Here is a 26,263-nt window from a genome sequence, read left to right on the forward strand (position 1 = left end):
ACTTACATTCTAGCAACTTTGATATGTGATGTACTTTGCAACTACAAGAGGAGAAATATAAACACTAACCCAGATACCAAATTTTTGAACTATAACAATGCTCTACCTGTAAGACATATTAGTGCAAGAGTTGTAGGAGTAAATACCAATCTATAGTTTGACTTAAGGCCCACTTCACATGATGGAATCCACACCTAACACTGGTTTTTTGATCAAGAAAAGGAAATTACACAGCCCATGGTTGTGGGGGAAAAACAAATAGTACATTCTACTAAAAGTAATAAATGACCATTGACACCATTCTGCTATACTCATAGACCAGTATCTTGTTCAGCCATCATCAAAAAAGTATCATCCTGCATCTGATGGAGACAATTTCAGAGACCCATAGAGAAAATAGACAGTCAGTGAAAGACCTCAGAATATGCCCTTCAGGCTCTTCAGTAATTCAGCCAGAAGAGTGTAAGAGCCAGAAAAGAAAGAGGATATCAAAGAACAAAGCAGTATAAATTAAGAGGACTGAAGAATAGATAAACTGTGAGAGACTGAGGCACCATGCACAAGGCCTTTAGAGTTCTGCCCTAGCCCTATCTCTAATTGATAAATGTTTGCAAATGAAAATGTAGTTTTCTCCAAGGGACACTCATTTTATCCAAGGGACTACTCTTAATTGTATTTTTAAGAGTACATTCCAATAGGCAGATGCCCAAAAATTTCCCTCACTGACAAGTTTGGATTCTCATGTCCTGGAATTCTGGCATTCATTTAAAATGTTTTTATCATAGTTCTCATTTTAATTTGCTGAAGATTTTTTTCTATTTTTAAAGCTACATGTCCTCTGTGTGTATACCATTGTTTCAAGTTTAATATTTTGTGAGATTCCTGCATGTTTGAGCAAGTCTACATCATTTCCCAACTTGGGCTCTTTTTCTTTTTTTTTCCTACTTGGATGTGTTTGTTTTTGTCTTTTTGCTATTTTATTTTCTTATTATACATTATAGCTCTCCTTGTTTAATATGAGGGTGAATTTAGACAGAATAGAAGAGGAGATGGGAAAGAGTTGCCAGGATTAGAGGAACAGAAAACTTTAATCCGGATAAATATATAAGTAAAATGACTATTTTTAAAAGAAGAAAAGGAGGAGGAGAAGGAGAAGGAGGAGGATGAAGAGAAAGAAAAAAAGAAGGAGGAGTTGGAGAAAGAAGAGAAGCAGGAGGAGGAGAAGGATGAAAAGATGAAGATGAAGAAGAAGAAGAAAGAAGAAGAAGAAGAAGAAGAAGAAGAAGAAGAAGAAGAAAAAGAAGAAGACAAGTGTGTCAAAAGAAAGGTTAAATAGCTATGCACAAAAGATCCAGAAAATCTAAAAAGTGCAAAAAAGTAATTTATGAATAATAAAAATAGAAAAAAAAGACAAAACTCAGATCAAAAATTCTAGAAAATATTTTCAGGAAAATAATAGAAGAATGTATCCTTAACCTAATGAAGAAGGGGTAGCCTATAAAAGTACAAAAAGTATATAGAACAACAATTAAAGTGTACCAGAAAAGAAATTGTGCTCAGCACATAAAATTAAAACATTAAATGTGAAGAAAAGTATATTAAACAAAGAAGGGATATTAAAAGATGCAAGTTGAAAATACTAACTTGCATATAAATTCAGGCTCTTTAGAATAACTCCTGATCGCTCAAGAGAGAAAGAATGAATAATCCCAAGCATCAAATCAGGAGGCAAAAACCTCACACCATAACTACAAAATAAAGGGAAATAATAAACATTGCTCATTGAAATCTCTCAACTTGGATGTTCAATTCTCCAATAGAAAGTCAGGAACTAACAGAATGGACTAGACAACAATGTCCATTTTTCTGCTGCATCTACTGAACACTCTTTATCATCCAGGTTGGACAGCATCTCTGTTTAAAAGGATGGAAGGAGACAGTAGAAGAAAGTGGACCAAAAAAGAAGTTTAGGGGAACTTTATTTTATAAAGTTCACACAAACAAATACTAAAATTCTTGAGTCAATTTAAAAGAGAGTATGTACTGTACACACTGAATGAGGATATGCAACAGATGACTTGGACTGGTCCAGCACACATCTACACTCATGTTTACTGAAGCAAAGCTTACCGTATGCTAAGAGAGAATGGACTTGATTGTCCTGAATCACATGAGTGCAAAATATATTATTCAAATTTTATTCATGGAAAACATGTACTTTTGTTTTTTGAGATTTTTAATATAATCACATTATTTCTTATTTCTCTGTCCTACCTACAAAATCTCTCATATATCCCTCTTTTGGCTCTTTCAATTTCAAGTCTTGGGTTGCCAATAACTGCTATTACATGTATCGTGTGTGTGTGTGTATGTGTGTGTGTATATATATGCAAGAGTGAGAGAGAACATTTAACATTTCAAGAAAGGCAATCATTTTACTTTGAAATTGTGGATGAACTCAAAATGTATCAAGTTATGACCTGAGCTAGACACAGAAATGAAACATTGTCTGACTTATAACTGGGTTATAAGCACTCAGTGCTCTGAAATAAGAACTGAATAGTCAGTATTAGAGCCTGAACATCAGGGTGTAGTGGCATGACTTGTCAAAGAACACATTTCAGTGACAAGAGGAATAATATAAAGAAATACTTTGGGGTGCATGCATAAGAGCTATTAATAATAGCTTACATTGTTTACTTGAGAAATATTCTCTGTATATTTTTTTAAATCTCAATAACCAAAATGTTATAATTACTGTGTAAGAGATATTAATTTATTTATATATTATTTACTCTTCCATCAATTTTCCTTCCATTTTCACCCTCCTGAGTTTTGAGTAATCATTCTTTGCTCTTTTGAAAATTCAAGCCACTTTTTCATAAACTATTTTTACACACTTAACATACCAAAATTTGATTTGTACAATATTTTACAATATTACAATACTAGGAATATATGACAAACCACTGAATTTTATTAAGGGTATTTATTATATATAGTATCACAGGAAAAAGGAAAATGAGTAGAGATGAAATACTATTCTTTCTAGTTGTTTTTAAGAGACAGTTGCCTGAGTCCATCCATCTCATGAAAAAAAAACTCATTTTTTTCTTTTTTATTGATTATTACAATTTATTCACCTTGTTTTCTGGCTGTAAGCCCCTCCTTCATCTTCCACCAGTTACAACCTACCTCCCTCTTCTACCCCTATGCCCCTCTCCTAGTCCACTGATAGGGAAAATCCTCCTTCCCTACTATCTTATCCTAGTCTATCTTATCAAGTCTTACCAAGAATGGCAGCACTTTCTTCCTCTGTGGCCTGGCAAGTCTGCATCTTCCAGGAGTAGCTGATCAAGGAGCCTTCCACTGAATTCATTTCAGAGACAGCCCCTGTCACCCTTAATAGGGAACTCACATGGAAACTGAGATACTTATGAGCTACATCTGAGCAGGGATTCTAGGTGTTCTTCATTCATGTTCCTTGGTTGGAACAGGACCCCCCAGGCCCATATTTTTGGGCTCAATTGGCCTCCTTGTGGAGGGCCTCTCACATCCAGGTCTTTCTACCTCCTAAATATTCCATATAAATCCATGCTTTCTGCACAAAATTTGGCTATGAGTTTAACCATCTTCTTCAATACCCTGCTATGTAGATTCTTTCAGAGGCCCTCTGTGGTAGTTCCTGCCCTGTTCCCTATCTTCCCCCATTACCGATGTCTACCCATTTGCCCTTCTGAATGAGGATTAAGCATCTTCCTTAGGGTTCTTCCTGTTGTTTAGATCCTTTAGGACTCTAGCTTTTAGTATTTTTAATCCTGTATTATATGGCTAATATCCACATATAAGTGAGTATATACCATGAGTGTCTTTCTGCTTCTGGATACCTCACTCAGAGTGATCTTTTCTAGTTGCATCCACTTGCCTGCTGATTTCCTTGTTTTTAATTGCTGAATAGTATTGCATTGTATAAATGTGCCACAATTTCTGTGTTTATTTCTCGGTTTGGGGACATCTAAGTTGTTTCCAGATTCTGGCTATTGTCAATAAAGTTGTTATGAGTATAGTTGAGCAAATGTCCTTGTTGTATGGTTGATAATCTTCTGAATATATGCCCATGGTTGGTATAACTGAATATTCTAGTAGCACTATTCATAATTTTCTGAGAAAGCACCAGATTGATTTCCAAAGTGCTTGTACAAGTGTATATTCCCACCATTAATGGAGGAGGGTTCCCTTTTCTCCAAATCGAGTCCAACTTGTTTTGCAGATGGTGTGGGAGTACACATGAATGACCCTAAAAATTCAACCAGGGAACTCCTACAGCTGATCAACACTTTCAGCAAAATGACTGTATACAAAATTAAATTAAAAAATCTGAAGCCCTCCTGTATATAAAAGACAAATGGGCTCAGAAAGAAATTAGGGAAACAAAACCCCTTCACAAAAGCCACACATAATATAAAGTACCTTGGTGTGACTCTAATCAAGCAAGTGAATGATTTGTATGGAAAAAAGAACTTCAAGGAAGATATCAGAAGATCTCCCATTCTCTGGGATTGGTATGATTCACATAGTAAAAATTGCCACTCTACCACAAGAAATCTAAAGAGTCAATGCAATTCCAATCAAAATACCAGCACAACTCATTGCAGACCTTGAAAGAACAATTCTCAGTTTCATATGGAAAAAAAAAAAAAAAAAACAACAACCCAGAATTGATTTTAAAAAATGCCTGTACAATAAAAGATTTTCTGGAGGTATCTTCATCTGAGATCTCAAGTAGTACTATAGTGAAACAGTAATAAAAATGGCATTGTACTGGCACCTGTACTTTAAATCTTAAAGGGGTGTGCATCTACTCATTAATCATTTTTATTAAATCATATCAAGAAGCTGAGGGGAAAAACAAATATACAGGAATCAACTGCTGTCTCAGTTTTAGACCCAGTTTGAGGGAGTCCAGACAGTCAATGCTACCTTGGGCTATTGTTTCGGCTCATCAACCTTAAATCATCCCTGGCTTTTTTTAACGGTGTACTTTTCTTAACTTTAAATTGTTCTTTAAGATATTTTACATCAGAGCCATTAGCAAAAACATCTTCCCTGACCTTGTTAAACAATCTATTTTACCAAATTGTTTCTAAGTATAATGGTCATTGCTAACAATCTACATCTATGGCTCCTTTCAAGGGCAGTGGTTAATTCATTAATCTGCTCCAGTAAACAGGTGGAAAGAGATCAAATATTGTTAATTTTAAATGCCAATGATATCGCCCAGTGATGGGCTAGAAGCCTCTTTAGAGTTTTCATACAACTCATGTTATGAGGAATATGGGCATCATAAGGGCAACAAGCAGAGATATGCTACATAAGAGCACAAAGTCCTCAGGACAAGCAGTTCTAGGGATTATGCTTCTCCAAGACAAACTCCTCGTGACTATGCTAACAGGGGAGCCACATTCCATGAGTTCTACAGCCCTTTTGCTATTGCTACTGAATGGCTCTTGACAGGACCGGGTAGCCAAAATAGTTTGCCTATATATGGGTGAAGGGGAAGTGAGGTTAGCTCAGGCCCTGGGAAGGAGAATTCAGGGTATTGCATGGGCTATACTAGCCTGGAGGACCAGACAACATCGAAGAACTGAAGGATTGCTGGGAGAAAATGTCAGGTAGGTTTGATTTGATATGTTAACTAGGAACCTCTGCCATTAGTTCCAGGTTTGAATCCTACTGCTATGGTAACATAAAGTTCAGAGAGAGAGAAGCATGGTCTCCATTGGATAATGATTATCAAGTGAGCCCACAGGGAAGAAAGGTGACAAAGACAAAGATTATGTTTTTCTTTTCTTTCTATATATCTTCTTTCTTCTCTTTGAGGAAGGGCAGTAACCCAAACTAGACTCAAAATTTTGCTATTTTGCTCTTTTGTTTTTTTTTTAGTATTTTTTTATTTTATTAATTGTTTTTATTAATAAAATAAAAATTTTATTTTTCACAATTTATTCATTATGTATGATGGTTGAAGGTCACTCCTTCAACTCCTACTGCTCCTACCCTCACTTCATCTTCCCCCATCCCCTTTCCCTAGCCTACTCAAAAGGGAAGTAACTCTCCTCTGCCATCCACCCATACCTTATTGGAAAAGTGCTCAGCTACTAAAAGCAGAGAAATAAAATTTCTGCTATTATTTCTTTTCCATCGGCCACTATACTCACCTTAAAAGATTTCATACCATGAAGCTTTCCTGCAACCTTGCCATGAAAGAAACACTAGGTATAACTCATTTTAAAGAGTCCAGCCCCCAATATAGTGTTTAATTTACCATCTCACATGCAGAAACATGTGAAATTGAAATGCTATAACCTCTGAAACATATTATCACAAGCATTTCAGAGAACATGATTCTCTTGCTGCCTAGAAGGCTGTTTTCAACCAACCCAGAAAGGCATGAGGGGCAGAAGATGAGGTATAAAGCTTGGAAAGCCTACAAGCATAACAGTGATGAGCCACACTGGGAATCACCTCAGAAAGTAAGTTCAACTTTAATTCCAGAAAACAAGCTTATACCCCTTGGGGAGTGCCTGGGATGCTCCAAGCATAGGTGTAGATAATTGTTTAATACTAGGCAATTCAAGGGTACTCGATTTGCATTAAACAGCACATTCCTATCATATGAACAAGAACAAGAACAAATAATTAAATTTTCTGATATTTGAAGGGAGGAGTGATCGGGTATCTGTGTCAAAGGCCATCTAACAAATTTGATTGGTGGTGTCTATGTCTAAAGACACTCTCCAGAAAAACTCACCCTTGACATGGTTACACATCTAGGCCAGAAGCAGGGTCATACATGGAAAAGAAAGCCTCCTCCCTCATATCTCAAAATTCAGTGTTGGTTGTGATGTTTTTCAATAGTACCGCTGGAACAATAGGTATGTGTACACAAAGAAACTTCTACAGGCTACCACTGTTTTCATACTCTCAGAGAACTTCCTGGCTGGTGTTAGTTCACCATTCCCTACATATTCATCCACTGGACTAAAAGTTTCTTGTGTAATGTGAGGCAATTGAAAACAGTAAATGTTGAGAATCAGGATTATCAATAAGTCTTCCATAAACACCTTATTATATAATACTGTTGCATGTAATTGATATTCAATATTCATTGTATTCTTTTTATAAATAAGTTTATTTACTTTAAATACCAATCGTAGTCCCCCTCCCTTCTCTCCCCCAGTACTACCCTCCATTCCTATTCTCCCTATTCCCGTTCCCCTTTAGAAAAGGGAGGTCATTTCCATTGAGCTAGTTTTACAGTTCTGTTGGATCTCAGTGGACCAAAGTACACAGAGGCCTTTCCACATTGCTTATACTCACAGAAATCCTCTCCAGTAAGGATACTTTTATGATAATGATGACTCTAGATTTGTGCAAGGCCTCACCATTTTAACACATTCGTAAGTTTTTCCTCCATTATGAATCCTTTCATGATGATGAAGATTATACAAATGTGGAATGGTTTCACCATGTTAAAAACACTCACAGGCTTTCTGTCCATTAGGATTTCTTTCATGAGTGTGGAGATTATTCTGAAGTGCAAAAGTTTATTCACATTGGTTACAGTCATACAGCTTCTTTCCAGTATGTGTTTTTTGATTTATTAGAAGTTATGTGCAAAGGCTTTGCCACATAGTTATATTTATATGGTTTCCCTCCACAATGTGTTGTTGTCTTAGGAGATGAATATTACATACAAAGGCTTTATCACACTAATTACCCTCACCAGGCTTCTCTCCACTGTGTGTCTTTTCTTGTTTGTGGATACTACTCGGCTGTGCAAAGGCTTTATCATATTGGGCATATTCATAAGGTTTCTTCCTAATATGTGTTCTCTTATGGCTTATGAGATGACTTTTTTGTGCAAAGGCTGTACTGCACTGGTTACATTCATAAGGTTTCTCTCCAGTGTGTGTTCTTTTATGGATTAAGAGATGAGTGTTTTCTGCAAAGGCTTTACCACACTGGTTACATTCATAAGGTTTCTCTCCAGTGTGTGTTCTTTTATGGCTTAAGAGAGTACTGTTTCGTGTAAAGGCTTTACCACACTCGTTACATTCATAAGGTTTCTCTCCAGTATGTGTTCTTCTATGGCTTATGAGATGACTCTTTTGTGCAAAGACTTTACCACATTGATTACATTTGTAAAGCTTCTCTCCAGTGTGTGTTCCTTTATGCCGTATGAGATCAGTGGTATTGGAGAAAGCTTTACCACATAGAGTGCATTTAGTAGGTTTCTCTCCAGTACAACTGCTTGCATGCCTGCAGAGATAATTACCACATGTGAAAGATTTACCACAGTCAGTGCTTTACACTAATAAATATATTTATCTTTATTAATTAATTTCATAATTTGGTCATAATTTCATAAAAATGGTAAAGGAGAATCAAATTTTAAAGTTTTATCATGTTATTTACATTAATGATTTTTCCCTTCATTATGGGTATTTTCAAAGATCCCTGTGATGGTAAGAGCATTTGTTCCATGGTTCACTTTCATAGCATCATTTTTCTATAAGAGTATTTTTTTATATTTATATAGAGAGAGATTATTGTAAGAATACAGAGATTTACCACAGCAATCCCATTCGCATTGTTTTTACTGTATGAATGACACTTCCTTTGCAAAGTGAGACAAGAGAAGCAGAAGAAGTTCCAAATTCCTAGTATTCATAGGTATTTTCAGCAGTATTAGTTTGCTGATGAATTCTCATTTAAGTTGCAAAACCAATTAACAGTAACCATTTATTGCATTCAGAAATTCTACTCAAAGTGGGGACTACTACAAAAGTAATTGTTCTTGGAGAAAGACAGCTACACTGCTTCTTTCAATATCCCTCTACTCATGTGCCTTACAAACATTGTGACATATGCTATACCTATTTAAATTACAAGAATAATAAAGGATTCCCTCATTGAATTAACACAGTTTGTTTTTTGTTCATCATAGACATGTCATATAGGGATTAAGGTTTCTCCACAACAATATTCTTGACTCTCATAAGCTGCTCCTTTCACTAAACTTTCCAATGTTACTGCATGAATATGAGTAACAGTGGTTGTTATTAGGAAGTTTTGGACACATACTGATCACCTATTCAATATGTATACCTCTTACAATATCTGAGTAGATAAAATGAGACTAAACAGATTGGCAGTTCAACTCAGTAGTTGTAATGTCTATATGATTTAAATGGTATTTTCTGTTACAACATTATTTAATTTTCTTCTATCTTAGGGAATGCCTTGCAAACACAAATCAGATACCTGACATTAAGGTAAATGGAACTGTGGGAATTTAATGATCATCAGCACACTTAAAGCAGTGCTGTTTTTACACTGTTGCTTTTCTTCAAAACCTCCAGGACACAGCCAGGTATGGTACATGCCTTTAATCCCTGCATTCGTGGAGGCAGAAACAGGCAGATATGTGTGATTTCAAGGTCAGGCTGTTCCACCAAGCAAGTCTAAGACAAGCCACGGCTACAAAAAAAAATTCTTCCAAAAACAAAAAATAAAAAGCAGCCAACAAACAAAAACAAAAATAAAAACAAACACTTCCAGGACACATTAAAATTTCTTAACACTCGTGTCTGTATCAGCATGCATATAAATTTACCTTCTGTTACTTGTAGAACTTTGAAAATGTTCTTCAATATTATGGTGTTCCCATTTGTAACCTAAAATATAGTACCAGAAATATATATTATTGGAAATATCATATTATTATTAAGGAAAAACTTAAATCACTACATTCTGTGACCCTTAGTACTATGCCTGATTAAATCACCTCATTCCTCCTCATTCTCAATTGGAATTGCAGAAGAGGATCAACAACAAAGTAAGAGTTGTCTCCTTATTTTAAAAGTGAAAGAAAATTCACAGTCTTACCTATTTCAGTGAGGTTTTTGCATGTCTCTAGCATCACATCTTTGTAGAGTTGCTTCTGGGAAGATTCCAGCAAAGCCCACTCTTCTTGGCTGAATTTCACATGCACATCATTGAATGTCACTGAATTCTAAAATATAATTGTACAATATACAATTGTACAACAGAAACATTGGCAACAATATAAATTTATACTTCTTTGGAAATATAACCATATAATTCTAGTGCTTCTTCCATATATTTTCTGACACAGAAGTGCTAATGTTAGACAGTTGGGTGCTGTGCATTGGGTGAAGGAGGGGAGAAGAAAAAGCCTAAAGGTTAGATTGTAAGAAAAACCAAAGGTGTGCTTTGAAGAACTGTGTTACAGGAGTTTCATCACTTTGTAAGACAGGAATCTAAAGTAGTGAGCAGTTGGGTTCTTGAGCGATCTATGAATCCTGGTCAGTTCCTTGATCAAGTCAGTCAGGACTCTGTCATGAGACAGGTGGAAGGAAAAGGAATCACAATATTTTATCTAGCAACAAATGAGATGTGGTAATCAGGGGACACAGAATAAATGGATAACCTCAGTCAAAACACAACATGGCACTGAATATCATCTTTTTACCATGCTTCAGGGAAGTGGCATATCAATATGTGAAAAGGGAGATTCATATATTTGTGGAAGGGAAAGTGGACTACAGTAAATACATGAATAAAAATAATGTGAGGTGTCAAACAACAACAATCATAGCTGATAAGATCATATTTGTGAATGACCAGACGAAAGAAAAGATATAGACCACATTATTCTTTTTTGATAATTGTTTTATATATTCTCCTTTCCAAATCATGTATAGTCTATAGTTGAAGAATAAAGATTAAAGCTTTTATATTAAAAAAAGAATTGCTAATGTTATCAATAATCATTCTCAGAAGAAAATTGAATAACTGTCATATCTGAACTTTTTGAATAGGATATAGCCTTGGAATAGACATGCCAATTAATGTGGACAAAGACAAACAGAGAGAAGAGAGTGAAATAGAAAGAGAAAGATAGAGACAGAGACACGGAGAGAAATGAACAATGAACAGTACTGAGTACATATCAGAGAAATTTATGAACATTTATTAACTACAAAAATGATGAACAAGCTGGGTATATTCAGTTATGCCTCTAATTCCATCACTCAGGAGGCAGAGGCAGGTGAATTTCATTGAGTTGGATGCCAGCATGATCTATGCAAAGCGTTTCAGGACATCCAGACCTATATTGTAAGTCAGAGTCTTCCTTAAATGTCAATCAAACAAATATAATAGGTAGAAAAAACTCAGAGGTCTTTACTGAAGCTCCTACAAAGAATTATACATTCAACTCAATTCTGTATTAATCTTCCAGAAACCAGCAGTGCCACAGCTTAAACTGTAACATTAATAAGATCTTACTAAAAGGGAAAGCATGTTTAAACAGGTAAAAATTGAAAGAGAAAAATATTAGCAATGTAAATTCTGGTCATAAATAAGCAACATAAGGTGGGAGAGATGGCTCAGCAGTGAAGAATTCTTGCTGCTCTTGCAAATAATTGGGATCAATTGTCAGTGTTTACATGAATCCCACTACTATCCATTGTTCTAGGTTTATGAGTTCTGAGGTGATCTTCTGACTATGAGGAGCAGGGACACAAGAGGTGCATAGTCATGCATACAAGCAAAATACTCATATTCAGTAAAAATTAAAAAAAACAGATCCCAGATGGCAGAGTTGATTGCACACTGTGTCTGATCAGCAGGGTAGCAGAGACTGCACAGTGACCAACAGTTGGAACAGTAGGCCACAAAACACCACTGACTGTGTTTCCCAGGTGAAAGGAAACCCAACGGTGAGGGAAAATTGGTTCCAACCTCAGATCACTGAGCTAATCCCTGGAAAAAGTTCCTGGGATGTTGAAGCAGGAATGTGGTTTTCAAGCAAATGGACACAAGAAACAAGCAGGAATAGCAATTCTAATATCTAATAAAACAAACATTCAACCAAAATTAATTGAAAGGGATGAGGAAGGATACTTCAAACTCAAAAAAAGGAAAATTCCACCAAGATGGTGTCTCAATTCTGGGCAACTATGCCTCAAATTCAAGAGTACCCACATTTGTAAAAGAAACATTAATTAAGTTCAAAGAACATTTCAGTCTCCACACATTAATAGTGAGAGACCACAACAACTCAATATCATCAAGTGACAGAGCAGTGAAACAGAACCTAAAATGAGATATAATGACACTAATGGATGCCATGAATTAAATGGACCTGCTAGATATCTAGAGAAATGTTCACCCAAACAGAAAAGAATATATCTTCTTTTCAGCACCTTATGGACCCTTCTCTAAAAATGACCATACAGTAGTCACAAACCAGGCCTCAACAGATACAAGATTGAAGTAATATCTTGCATCCTATCATACCATGATGGACTAAAGGTGGATCTTGACAATAACAGAAATAGCAAAAAGCCTACACATACGTGGAAACTGAACAACTCCCTACTCAATGAAATCTGGGTCAGGGAAGAAATAAAGAACTTCCTATAGTTCAATGAAAATGAAGGCACATCATACCCAAACTTATGAGATGCAATGAAAGCAGTCTTAAGAAGAGATTTAATAGCACTAAGTACCTTCATAAGCTATTGGAGACTTCCCATACAAGCAACTTAATGGCACACCTGAATACTCTATGAAAAAGAAGCAGACACACCCAACAGGAGCAGACTACTAGATAACCAAACTCAGGGCTGATATCAATTAATTAGGAACAAAGAGAACAATTCAAATAATCAACAAAACCAGGAGCTATTTCTTTGAGAAAATAAAAGAACAGACAAATTCTTAGCCAAACTAAGAAAATGGCAGAGAGACACTATCCAAATCAACCAAGTCTGATAAAAAGAGAGAGATAACAGACACTGAGAAAATCCAAAGAACCATTAGCTCTTATGTCAAAAGCCTATATGCCACAAAATTTGAAAATCAAAATGAAATATACAATTTTTTTATTGATTCCACTTACCAAAGTTGAATCAAAATCAGGTAAAGAAATTTAATAGTCTTACATCCCCTCAGTGAATAGAAGCAAACATCAAAAGACTCCCAACCAAGGGACAAATGATTTCAGAGCAGAATTCTATCAGAGCTTCAAAGAAGAGAGAATAGCAATATTCTTCAAACTATTTTATATAATATAAATGGAAGCATCATAACCAAACACCTTTTGTAAGACTGAAGGCACCTTGATAAATCCTCAAAGAACCAAAGACCCAAAAAAGAAAGAGAACTTCAGACCAATCCGTCTTAAAATACTCAAATAAAATACAAACCAAATCCAAGAACATTTTAAAGATATCATCCACCATGACCAAGTAGGCTCCATCCCACGCATGCAGCGGTCGTTAAATAACATGTAATCCATCAATGTAATCCATCATATCAATAAATTGAAAAAAAAAAACACACAATCATTTCCTTAGATGCTGCAAAAGTATTTTACAATATCCAACACTTATTCTTCTTTAAAGTCTCGAAGAGACCAAGGGTAAAAGGCACATACCTAAAAACAGTGAAGGCAATACACAGCAATCCTATAGCTAATATCAAACTAAATGGAAAGAGAGTTAAATCAATTCCACTGAACTCAGGGACAAGGCAAGGCTACCCACTCTCTCCAAATATCTTCAATATAGTATCGGAAGTCCTATCTAGAGCAATAAGACAACTAAAGGAGTTTAAGGGTGTACAAATTGAAAGGAAGAAGTCAAAGTATCACTATTCATAGATGAAATGACAGTATACATAACTGTCCCCAAAAGTTCTACCAGGGAACGCCTACAATTGAAAAACACTTCAGCGAAGTGGCTGGATACAAAGATAACAAAAAATCAGTAGCACTCCTGTGTACAAAAGACAAACTGCCTGAGAAAGAATTCAGGAAACAACACCCCTCACAATAGCCAGAAAAACAAACAAACAAACAAAACATAAAGTATCTTGGTGTTACCCTAACCAAGCAAGTGAAAAACCCATATGAAAAAAACAAAAAACAAAAAACCGTCAAGCCTCTGACAAAAGAAATTGAAGATAACAAAAGATAGAAAGATCTCTCATGTAAATGGATCAGTAGGATCAACATAATAAAAATTGCCATGTTACCAAAAACAATCTACAGATTCAATGATATCCCCATCAAAATATCAACACAATTCCTTACAGACCTTGAAAGAATAATTCTCAGCTTCATGTGAAAACAAAACAAACAAACAAACAAACAAACAGAAAACACCAGAATAGCTAAAACAATCCTGTACAAAAACAGATCTTCAGGAGGTTTCTCCATCCCTTATCTCAAACTATTCTATAAAGCAACAGTAATAAAAACAGCATGGTACTATTACAGAAACAGACTGGTGAATCAATGGAATTGAAGCAGAGGCTTATAAATAAACCCACAAACCTATGGACACTTGATTTTTGACAAAGAAGCCAAAACCATGCAATGAAAAAATGGCAACATCTTCAGCAAATGGTGCTGGTATAACTGGAAGTCTACATGTAGAAAAATGAACATAAATCCATATTTACCATCCCACACTAAACTAAAGTCCAAGGTGATCAAAGACTTCCAACATAAAACCAGACACGCTAAATCAGTTAGAAGAAAAAGTGGGAAAAACACCTGGATCACATTGACATAAAGATAACTTCCTGAACAGAACACCAAGAGCACTGGCTCTAAGATCAACAATTAATAAATAGATCTCCTGAAACTAAAACTTTCTATGAATCAAAAAATTCTGTCAATAGAACAAATCAACAGCCCACAGCCTGGGAAAAGATCCTCACCAACCCTATCTATATACAGCATAGATGGCTAGTAACAAGATATATAAAGAGCTCAAGAAATTAAACTCCAACAAACCATTTTAAAACTGGGGTACAGAAATAAACCGAGAATTCCTCACAGAGGTATATCAGATGGTGGAAAAACATTTAAATAAATGCCAAATATCAATAGTCCTCATGGAAATGCAAATCAAAATGACTTTGATAGTCCATCAGAATGACTAAGATCAAAACCTGAAGAGACAGCACATGCTAATGAGGATGTGGAGAAAGGGAAACACTCCTCCATTGCTGGTGAGAGTGCAAACTTATACAACCACATTAGAAATCATTCTGATGCTTTCTCAGACAATTGGAAATAGTGCTACTTCAAGTCTCAGTTATATTATTCCTGGGCATATTTCCAAAAGATGCTCCACCATTCAACAAATACATTTGCTCAATTATGTTCACAGCATCTATATTCATAACATCCAGAATCTGGAAACAACCTACATATCTCTCAATGGAACAACAGTTACAAAAATTGTGGTATATTTACACAGTGGAATGCTAGTCATGTATTAAAAACAGGGAAATCGTGAAATTTTCAGGGAAATGGATGGAACTAGGAAAGATCATCCTGAGTAAGGTATCCCAGAACCAGAAAGACATGCATGGTATATACTCATTTATAAGTGGATAATAGCCATAATACAGGACAGACATACTACAATCCACAGACCTAAAGAAGATAAATAAAACGGAGGACCCTATGGAGGATGCTCAATTCTCATTCAAAAGTGCAAATAGAATCGATATCAGACATGACTGAAAAGAGGGAACAGGATGAGAGCCTAACATACATGTCCTCTGAAAGACTCAACCCAGTAGGGGATAAAGCAGATGCTAATACTCACAACCAAACTTTGGGCCGAGCACAGGGAGTCATAGGAAAGAGTGGGGGGATAGAAAGACTCAGAGCTGACAGAAGCTCCATAAGAAGACCAACAAGGTCAACAAATCTGGGACTGTGGGGACATGCAGAGATTGATGCATGCACCAAAGACCGTTCATGAAGAGGACCCATATCCCTGCTCAGATGTAGCTGATAGGCAGCTCAGTCTCCATGTGGGATCCATAGTAAGGGGAGCAGGGGCTGGCTTTGACCTGGACTCTGTTGCCTGCTCTTTGATCACTTCCTCATGGTGGAGGAGGCATTGGTACACCAAAAAGGAAGAAGGTGTAGACAGTCCTAGTGAGATTTGATAAGTTTGGATCAGCTGGTAGGAGTGGAGGGCTCCCCCTATCTGATAAAATGGGATACGCGGGAAAGAGGAATGGAGGATGAGGTGAGGAAGAGACAAGAGAGGAGGCTACAATTGAGATGTTAAATTATTTTTAAATTTTATTTATTACAATTTATTCACTTTGTATACCCACTGTAGACCCCTCTGTCATCTATTCCCAGTCCCACCCACACTCTTTCTTTTTTCCTATGCCCTTTCCCTAATCTGATAGGGAAGGAACTACTTACTCCCCTTCTATCTAACCCTAGCTTATCAGGAAACAGGAAACAACCTAGGAACCTGCTACAGAGGGCCTCTGAAAGCCAGAAGAAGAAAACAGGAAACAACCTTGGAACCTGCCACAGAGGGCCTCTGAAAGCCTCTGCCATGCAGACTGTGAAAGCCGATGCTGAGCCTGATGGCCAACTGATGGGCACAGTGAATGGAATTTTAGGTAAGAAGTGGGAAATAGTAAGAGCTGGAGAAGACAGGAACTCCACAAGGAGAGCAACACAAGAAAATTTGAACACAGGGAACTTCCCAGAGACTCATACTCCAACCAAGGACTATTCATGGAGATAACCTAGAACCCTCACAATGCAGCCACTTCTGATGAGAACTGATAGACTAAGATCAGAAAGAAGGAGAGGAGGACCTCCCCAATCAGTGGACATGGGGAAGGGCATGCATGCAGAAAGGAGGGTGGAGGGTGGGACCGGGAGGGGAGGAGGTAGGGGCTTATGGGGAGATAAAAAATGAATAAAGTGTAATTAATAAAAGTTAAATAAAAATGTGAATAAAATGAATGAATAAAGTTAAAAAAAACACAACAGGTTGGAAGAATGTCACACTCCTGCAATTCAATGACTCAGGAAGCTCAGTGTTAATGTCATGAATACATGCCCCTAAAAAATTAAATATACTCTCTGGCAATTACAAATGCAAGATGTGGATGAAGATAGCCACAAAAACCTATGCTTACACAGACAAAACAAAACAAAATAAAAAATCCAAAACCCTACATTCCAGACTCAGCAGCCAATGATGATGTTATTGATGCCAGGCATGTTAGCCTAAATTTTACCCCAAACTCAACTGGAGTTAGACCTGTAAGTGCAAAACCTACCTGGTGTACATACTGATTTTCAGGACAGAAAATTTTTCATTCAATGTCAAAATGAGAAACATCATCTTCTCTGGGAGCTTTTTTGATTCGATCAAATAATTTCTGACCAAATTCACTATTGGCTTATGACCATCCCATGATGAAAAAGTAGTCTAACTTCAGTGATCCTAAAATTTGGCAATAACTCATACACTGTTTAAATGTCCAAAGTCTCTTCTGACATATAAGAAAATCTCTTGACTGCCACATCAGAAGCAAGTTACATCATTCCAACATAGATACACAGAATACCCCTTCCCATTCCAGTAGAGAGGAATGTATACACAGTGAGAGAAGACTGTACCAAGGAAAGAAGACCAGCAAGGAAAACAGCAAATCCTGTTGCTGTTTCAAAAGGCTTAGAGGGTCCTATCTATGCAACGTCTCATACATCTCTCAGATTGGTTACTTCCACTCCCTATAGGCAGCACTCCATGACAGGTATCTCATAACTTAGGGATATCAACATCTTGTAGTGTCAAGATGCAACTCAGGCTTCACCCCTCATGGTGTCATGCAATGAACCTTTACAGTATCTTCACTGGTGATCTGACTCTGCCAAACACAGAAGGCTGGCGCAGTGCTGAATAGAAACCACAAAGAATCTATTACGTTAAATTTTACATCTTTCTTGTTTCCAGAAAAAGCACAACATGGGTGAGCCTGTCAATTTGGATTCAAAATTGGGATGGACGGTGTCACTTTTGGACCATTTGGAGCAGGCTTTATATGAAGTTCATTCCTGGCACTAGGAATCACTTTGAGTCCTCCTTCCATTAACAGAAGAATTAGCAGAAAGGCATTTACTCTATGAATATCATTTTAGGCTTCAAATCCAGAACTAGGACTTCTTCTTTGATGGTGATAATCTCCTTGAAAAAATTCTGCCTCTTTCATCATGTGACTGCCATCTGAAACTATCTAGTACTGTTTTTCTCTACAAAGGCTTTACACTAATTTCTGTTCCACTTGTCTCTTTCTTTCACTGTGGTCCTGAATGTCTCTCTAATATTAACCATGCAACAGATTCAATATTCCATCTAAGAAATCCTGTTCATCAATTTTTAATTCTTCCTCACTCAATTTCAAGGCATGGGCAGAATGAATTAGTATGATTGGCAGCTAAAATATCACACAAATGACCTCTAGCTTGATTTTCTGTAGAGTCTATTGTCCACCGAATCTTATGACATGGACATCCTCTGTCTGCATTACTCTCAATACTCTGATCTTCTAGGTCCTACCAGAACAGCTGATGAATCTCTGCGTACAGCTTTGTAATGCATTTGCCATCGTAAATCCTGATGTTTTCCGCACTCCTTAAAAAGAGAACATTCCAAGATTCTGTCCAGCAGTAAAATCACTCTTTGCATGTAACTTTTTGTTCTAATGTGCTTCTTTGTTGTTGTGACTAAATCCCTTAACTAAAAGCATCTCAGGTCATGAATGCGTTTACACGTTTAGTTTGGTACTGTCAGATCACAGTCCATCACTTTGGGAGCTTAGCATAGAAAGTCAAGCTTGAAGGAAATTAAGGCAAAAGCCATGGGCAAATGTTTCCTAGGTTGGTCTCTTGCTTCATCACTGTCTCATGCTCAGGTAGTTATCTTATGTAGCCCAGGCCCACTTGCTTAGGGATATTGTATCTCTCAGTGGAAGAGCCTTCCCACATCAATCATCTGTCAACACAATCTCTCACAGATATAGCAAATAACTTCTCTGATGAGGGCATGCCATTTATTGAGGCCCCTCAGATGACTGCAGGCTTGGAAATATTGACAACTGAAGCTAATAAGGACAAAGAGACAACAATATAGGAGAAAGTTTTAAAAGCCTAAAAACAATGTGTTAATTCTATCAGTCACTTAAAAAGTAAAAACCGAGACATTGATGATTGCAACAACTTGAAAACACAGATATACCAAGAAATGAGGAGAGGCAAGCCTTTAAGATCAAGAAGAGAAAAGTAAAACTGCTTCTCTATATCAAGTCTCCAAATCAACAAAAACTAAAGGAAATATAGCATAATATAATAAATTTTCAGAAGGGAAAATATGTGAAGGTCTATGACTTTCAAAAAAACAATATAGTTAGATTATAACTAATCAAATCACACAATATACATAGCACTCCTGTCAAAAGCAAACACAAAGATAGGACTATAAAAATAACATAGTCCTATAAGCAAATACAATAGGATTATAGATAAAATCAAAATCAAAGAAATCACTGGCCATTACTCAATTTGTGCAATCTAATTATTTCCTTTGGCAACAATAAAATATGTATTGGAGGTGGAGGGCTATTCCAATTGAAGATTCCATTAAAGCATACAAATGTTTCAATATAAGATAAATGATTTTGACTACTAAAATTATCTCATATTATTATGATAAAGCAAAAGATATCTGTTAAAATCACTTGGAAACCATATTATTTTCTATGACTGGATATATGTCTGCATCAGTGTAAGAAAATGTAAATTTCCCAAGCCAAGTGGAAGAAAGCAGAATTTTAAAGAAAAAGTGAGTTTGCTATGGAGCCCAGGTTGGCCTTGAACTCACAATCCTTTTGCCAATTGGTAAGATGGTAAGGACACAGTACCACATCTGTCTCTGAGTTTGTATTAAACGCTTAAACATCTTTTTTGCCTTAATTGCTTTAACAACCAATATCATCTTCATCTATTTTGTTTTAAGATCTTTTTCTTGTGCTTTCAGTTATGTTTATATATTCAGGATGTGCTGTGGTATGTGGTATGTATAAATTCCATAAAGAAATCCAGGAAAATCATAATCAAACAATTGGAGGAAACCAATAAATTCCTTAAATAAAGCCATGAAACAACAAACAGTTGAGGGATGTGAGGCTTTTCTGGATTAGGGTGAACTCTGACATCTCTGGATAGCCAGTTATTTACACTTGGTTTATGATAGTGAACTCTGTTTTCTCAGTGAAGAGCCTAAAAATTCACCTCAGGATCTGTATGACCCCAGGTTTTATAAAGAGCCTTACATAGACCTCAGGGCAGATTATTAGCCAAACCCTTTCCTGATAAGGAAATTGCTCCAACAAGTATTTGGTAATTCCTAGAAATGCATTACCCTGCTAAGGATTTTAGTCTTCAGCAGTGACTTTCAACTGTGCTCAGAGATTTCCCCACACATATAGGATAATTAAGTACTGTGTCCTCCTTCTTGCAATAGGACCATGCTATTGCATGGAAAATGAGGCATCATGGCCCAATATTTAAGCCAAGGATCCTTGATACTTAGACACAGAAAACCAAACATTCACCCTGGAAATTTGTCCCTCTGGCCAAGGTTTATAAATTCTGACCGCAAACAAACATGCTGGGGGTGCAGGCATGCTGGCAGGTTAGATGCCACCTGATACCATCAGCCTTCCATCATGGCCTCTGAGATTCATCATTTATCCCCCTCTGGGCCTGCTCACTGGCCCATTGTGCCTAGGCCTCACTGGGTCTGTGTTTCACTAGGCCTATGTATTGGCTGCAAGCCAATCAGGCATGGACTTTTACTTGAACCTCTGAGGTGAAAGTCCTTAGAGCAAGGCACAGCAGCGTATCCAAGAATGGTAACACTTTGGTATTGCCATAGGCTCTGGAATACCAGAATTTCCACTACCACTGGTGATTTCATTCTAAAAGAACAAGCTATCTGTAACAGTCAATAGAAAATTCTTACACACCCTGGCCTAGTGAACATGGGTGTTGCCTAAAGTGTTCTAGCTGCCCCTGAGAGAAATGGAACCACTGTTCTTCATCTGGAAGCTGAGCTCCAGGCCTCTGCTGAATGGAGAATGACAGAATGAAACACATTCTGGAAATATGGAAATATAATCAATAAAGAAAGCAAAAACAAGCTGGCCATGTTGATCACACCTGTGACCCCAGCACTTTGGCAGGTAGAGGCAGAGATATCTCTGTGTCTTTGCGGCTACCCTGGTCTACAAAGCAAGGCAAGGTCAGCATATGCTACACAGAGAATTCTAGGCTCAAAAAACCAAAGAAAATTAATTTTTAAATGCAGAAACTTAAGGAATCCTGGAAATGAAAAAATTAAAGACTACGGCAAGAAAATACAGAGGAAAGGTTCGCACAGAAAACAGAGATCAAGGAGATAAATTTATGCATTGAATACAAAATAGAAGAAATGGAAGACAGGTGTGTTTATACATTCCTTTAACAGCAGAAGTCAGGGATGCAGAGACAGCTGGACTGTTGTGAGTTTGAGGCCAACCTGGTCTACAAAGTGATTCCAGGACAGCAAAGGCTACAAAAAGCAATTTTGTCTGAAAATATACAACAACAACAACAAAAAAAAAACAAAAAAAAGATGAAATAGATACATGTATCAAAGAAAAATGTTAAATCCAAAAGCTCCCTATCACAAAACATCCAGGAACTCTGAGACATTATGAAAAGAAAAAACGTGCTGATAATCAGATTAGCAGAAGAAGGATGAGATCAAGGGTCTAGAAGATATTTTCAACAAAATCATACAAAAAAAATTCTTAATCTAAAGAAGAAGATGTCTATCAAGGCACAAGAAGCATACAAAAATACCAAAGACACTGGACTATAAAAAAAGTCCTCTTTCCAGAGAATAATCAAAATGCTAAATATATAGAACGAAGAAAAAATATAAAAAGCTGTAACAGAAAAAAAAAATCGAATGGACCACACTAACCAATCAAACAGACAAACAAAAACCAACCAAGAAACAAATAAAGGCAGATCTATTGGAATTAATCCTGTATTCTCATTAAGATGCTAGAAATTGAAGGACATAGACAGTGTGCTTCTGACTCTAAAATGCTACAGAAGCCAAGAAATATTACTAACTATGCCCAGAACCTTTCAATCAGCAAATGGAGAAAATAAGATGTTGCATGTTAAGGTCAAATTTACACAATATGTATCTATAAATACAGCCCCACACAAGGTGCTAAAACCACCACCACCTCCACCACCAAAATAACAAGATTAACAATCACTGTTCATTCATATCTCTTAATACCCTTGACCCAAATTCACCAATAAAAAGACACAGGCTCACAAAATGGATGATAAAACAGAATCTATCCTTCTAAATACATCAAACACAGCTTTACCTTGAGATAGACATTATCTCAAGGTAAAGGGTTGGAAAAGATATTCCAAAATGAATGGACAATAGTATCAATTTTGTATAGCAATTTTAATATCTAACAAAACAGACTTCAAAAACAACTAATAAAAAGATGGCAAAGGACATGGCATATTAAAAAAAAACATCCAGCAATATAACATTTCAATACTTTACATCTATGCCCCAAACATAAGAGCACCCAAGTTATAAAAGAAACCCTTCTGCAGCTTGCATCACATCCTAGCCCTCATAAACCAGTAGGGGAAGACTTCAATATATCACTCTCACCAATGGACAGGTCCTTCTGACCAAACTGAACAGAGAAATGATCCAGATAATTAAGATCAAAAAACTAAATATACCCAAATGATGTTTACAGAACATGCACCCAAGCACAAAAGATTGTATTCCCTCTTCTAAGCAACTCATATACTGTTCTCCAAAATTGATGATATACTTGAACAGTGGAAGTCTCAAAAGATATAAGAAACTTGCAATAAGTTCTTGAAATGAATACATAACATATCAAAACTCATACTACACAATAGAAGTGTTGACCAGAAGACAGTTTATAGCATTAAGTACATTCAGAAAAAAATCAGAAAGATCTATTCCTAGCAACTTAACAGCACACCTAAATACTGTAGAACAAAAAAAAAAAAAGTAAACATAACTAAAAGGAGTAGATAGTGCGAAACTGTGTCTTCACTGGTAAAACTGAATGCTTCCACAGGAATAGAATGGTGGATCCTATCAAAATTGATAATAATTAGATTTGAATAGTAGAGATCTCCTGAATAAGCAGGGGTAACTATTCCTCAGACAACTTGGTCCTTGAGTCCACACAAACTTATAAAGACTAGTGTTTTCTTTTTAAATAAAAAAGGATACTTTTGTTGTTTCATATTAAAAACAGTTAAGAGGTTTAAAATGTTTTAAGTAAATTCAAAGGTATAAACTTGTTTGAGTTGGAATAATTTGGAGTGAATATAACATATTTGATCAGTGTGGTGATAGACAGTGCCTTTAATCCCAGCAGAGACAAGCAGTTATCTATTAATTAGTTGTTTTCTAAATTCAGGAGTTACAATGACAGGGTGTTGGTGGTTTATAGCATAGCCCTAATCCCAGCATTTGGGAGGCACATGCCTTTTACATACCACGTGGGAGGCAGAGGCAGGCACATAGGATTTACATTGATTCCACTTAAAAGCTACTTGTAAAGGACAGGGTGAAAATCAAAGTAAATGTCCTTTGTTATCTAGAAATAAATAGAGTTGAAGGTATATTTGTAAACTTTCAAAGATTTTTGTAACTTAGATTGAGAGATTATACTTTTTCTATTTCCAAAAACCATTTTGCCCTATAAAAGATATAACTGCCTGAAAAGGAACTATCCTCACCCCAGAATTAGGTATGGGGCAGGGTTTTGATATAATAATTTCAGGAGAATAAAAACATCCAAATAAAGAATATGGAGTCCACTGGAAACATGAAACTTCTAAAGAAAAAGGACAGATCACCAAAAGATTATGCCCAAAGAAAAGGAGTAAACTGGCCAAGTGGTATCACCCACCTTCATGTAGTCTCCTCTGCCTTCTACAGACATAAGTGCAAATTGTCGTTCTATGCTTGTTAAAGGACAACACAAAATCTCTATCTCATATCAGAAAAGCCACCTGGTAAAAAACAGAGGAAAACAGAAAAATAAGTGACAATTCTATTGCCACTAATCTCATAATCTTCTGGCATGATGTGACTTCTATACTTAGCACAAACATCAACAGTCAAGAATGCACAGATTTTGTGAAAGAGTGAGGGGATAAGAGAAAAAGCCAAAAACATAAGCCTAAAATATAGCCAAGTTTACATGAAAAGGCCTAAGGAAACTCTAACATGAAAAATGTGCACTGGATCAGAGGTACCTTTGATTTTTTTTAATTTAATACAAATTAAATAAACACAGATTTCACAACTCCTACAAGACAAACTCAAAGTGATACCTTTAAACTGCTATATTTATGACCCTCCTGCTACTACTAATCTCCTTTCCAGAGAATCCTTTTTCTCGGGAAGTCTCTTGGAAAATGGAGACCATAATAAAGATGGGCTATGGCTTGCAGTCCCTCATGTTCCCTTGTGGGTTCAAGCATAGCCCTGCCCTCACCAACACTCACACACAAAACAGTATTGAAGAATAATTTAATATCTGTTTCTTGCTGCATGGATTATGTCACAAGATGTGGAATCTTCCCTTCCCACTTACCTAAACCCAGGCACACCTGACACTGACAAAATTTTGCATCTCAGAAAATCCATTTGAACCCAGGAATTGAATTCCCTTGAATCACTCCATTGTGCCCGGTGGTAGTTGAAAGGTAAAAAATAAATTAAAAAAAAAGTAAGCAATTATTGCTCAATGATGACCACCACCACTTCTTTTTTACCAGTTTCAAAACTATTTGTAAAATTTGCTACACAAAACCATGTGTGGAATATAACATGAGGCATTTCTAGAAATGAGACTTTCAGTTTTCCAATCTATCTAATTAATGCACAGCAAAAGCAATGCCTGGGTGTGCACACTAGATAGTGATTCTACAAGCACCACAACTTTCTACTGCCCAAGCCACAGGGTCCCCTCCTCCTTGGACAGTTAACACTCAAGAAGGGTCAGAGGACAAAGATCTCTGCTGAAGTCACCACATGGAAAACAACGGAACCATAGTCTGAACCACAGTCCATCTCGGTTAAAGCAGATCAGGCTGTGATAGCTCAGCAGCCTGCTTTTCCTGGCCTAGGGACAATGGCCCCACACTCACCATGACATGGCCTCTGATCTCACTCACAGCCCTCTACAGCTGCATCAGAGAAAAATCCCAGAACAAACCCATAAGCTACCTCCCACTGTTGCTCCTGACTGCTAGGACTGCCCAGAGACCCTTATCAGTTTGAACAATAGAGCTGAGTCAGGACAGTCATAGCTCCTCTACCAGTGGATCAAAGATCAAATGATGCAGATAGTAGAGGCATTCTAGCTTTGCCCTAATCCCTATGGACACACAGAACCCTCATGTTGTTATAAAAGAACGAAAATCCCAATTATTCGATTTTAAAACTTGCTAGCGCAGAGAGGCAGAGAAAGCACCCACCTGACCCTGCTACTCACCTCACCTCCAAGAGGAAAATGCCAAAAAATCTCACCAGTTCAGATGACAGCTCAAGGGTGATAGGCCAAAGGAACCCAAGGCCAAAGGCTTTCTAGCTCAAAGCTAAAAAAGCCCAAAATCTACCAAGATAAAACTCCTTCCACTTTTACACTCTGTCTTAAATACATTTCAGCCGAAAGTTCCACTTACTCTTTAATCCCTGTCAGCTGGTTTCTTGCTTTGCCTCTTGACGTAGGATTAATATTATTTAATCCTGTGCACAGAGAGCTTTTGAATTAAAGGTATGTTCTAGGGTTGATGTAACAATACCATAATCACCTGTTTAGAATAAATAGAAAGTTCTTGTTATTAAGGTTTTTGTTAGGGCTCAACCACACCAAACAAAGCACAGGTTTTTACAGTTCACAATCTAAGGGATCACACTGGGATCAAATATCCTGCAACATCCTCATCTTGGAAATGTTTTAAAATACAATCTTCCACTTTCCCAGGGCACCTGCTCATCTTCCAAGATACAGGTCATTTATGTTGCACATTCCATTACACGATCAATGTTCAGTGCAGTCATCTCCCCCTCATAGTTGGGAAGTCCTTCAGCCAAACTTAAGTCAAAGCTAAACAGTAACGACCATTAAAGAAACAAATGGCCATGAATTTGAAAGCAAGGAGTAGTTAATGGGAGCTCAA

General features: G+C 36.8%; 1 pseudogene; it reads left to right on the forward strand.

Moving 5' to 3' along the window:
• Positions 1-10,731, forward strand: part of LOC132651133 (single-stranded DNA-binding protein, mitochondrial-like) — a 30,829-nt pseudogene extending 20,098 nt beyond the window's left edge.
• The last annotated feature ends 15,532 nt before the right edge of the window (positions 10,732-26,263 follow it).

This window comes from Meriones unguiculatus, assembly GCF_030254825.1.
Source record: "Meriones unguiculatus strain TT.TT164.6M chromosome 13 unlocalized genomic scaffold, Bangor_MerUng_6.1 Chr13_unordered_Scaffold_40, whole genome shotgun sequence".
NCBI classification, from domain to species: domain Eukaryota; kingdom Metazoa; phylum Chordata; class Mammalia; order Rodentia; family Muridae; genus Meriones; species Meriones unguiculatus.